At 37.5% G+C, this 1100-nt stretch overlaps 1 protein-coding gene across 1 annotated transcript in view; it reads left to right on the top strand.

The window, feature by feature from the left end:
* ANKRD31 (ankyrin repeat domain 31) overlaps positions 1–1100 on the top strand; it is a 178688-nt gene that overhangs the window by 123515 nt on the left and 54073 nt on the right. The window lies entirely within an intron of this gene.

The raw sequence follows: 1100 nt of genomic DNA, 5'->3' as shown, positions 1-1100 counted from the left end.
GATATAACATAAAACTTGAGAAAGAAATAACCTAGTATAAGAAAGTCAGAGAATACCAAACAGATGTGATTCAAATAAAACTTCTAAAGTATATACTAATTACACTCTCTAGGTTAAGGAAAAACAGGGTATTCTAAAAGAAGCAAGAGAAAAAAAATATATATATGAAGCAGTTCCAATTTGTCTGGTAACAGATATCTCCACAGAAACCAGACAGGCCAGAAGGGAGTGGGATGACATTTTCAAAGTACTCAAAGGAGAAAAAACAACTGTTACTCTAGAATACTTTGTCCAGCAAAACTATCTTTCAAATATGAAAGAGAGAAGGAAGGCTTTGCCAGACAAAGAAAAGTAGAGAAAGTTGTCTACCCCAGATTCATTCAGTACCACCAGCAGTGGTTCACGTCTCTAATCCTAGCATTCTGGGAGGCTGAGGTGGGTAGATCACCTGAGCTTAGGAGTTCAACACTATCTGAGCAAGAGTGAGACCATGTCTCTACTAAAAATAGAAAAATTAGCTGGGCATTTTGGTAGGTGTCTATAGTCCCAGCTGCTCAGGAGGCTGAGGTAGGAGGATCACTTGAGCACAAGACTTTGAGGTTGCTGAGAGCACAGCACTCTAACGCAGGGTGACAGAGTGATACTTTGTCTCCAAAAAAATTTAAAAAAAATGCTAAAGGAGGTTCTTCAATCTGGAAGAAAAAAGCACTAATATGGAAAAAGAAAATATTTGAAATTTTAAAACTCATTAGTAAAATTAAGTATACAAACAAACCCAGAATATTCTAGTTCTGTAAATATGGTATATAGTCCACTCATAACTCTAATATGAAGCCCAAAAGATTGCTCTATCAAAAGCAATACTACTTAATACAACCCGTGAAGAGATAAGCCATATAAAAATATGTAAATTGAGGCAACATAAAGTCAAAGTGGAGGAAGGACGTAGTTAAAGTATAGAGCTTTTTTAAAATTTCTGTCTATTTCTATTCTTTTTTTTTTTTTAGACGGAGCCTCAAGCTATCCCCCTGGGTAGAGTGCCATGGCATCACGCTCACAGCAACCGCCAACTCCTGGGCTCAAGCGAGTCTCCTGCCTCC

The sequence above is a fragment of the Otolemur garnettii genome, unplaced genomic scaffold (genome assembly GCF_000181295.1).
Source record: "Otolemur garnettii isolate 467f Iridium unplaced genomic scaffold, OtoGar3 scaffold00017, whole genome shotgun sequence".
Taxonomy (NCBI): Eukaryota; Metazoa; Chordata; class Mammalia; order Primates; family Galagidae; genus Otolemur; species Otolemur garnettii.
This window is presented reverse-complemented; position numbering and strand designations above follow the sequence as displayed.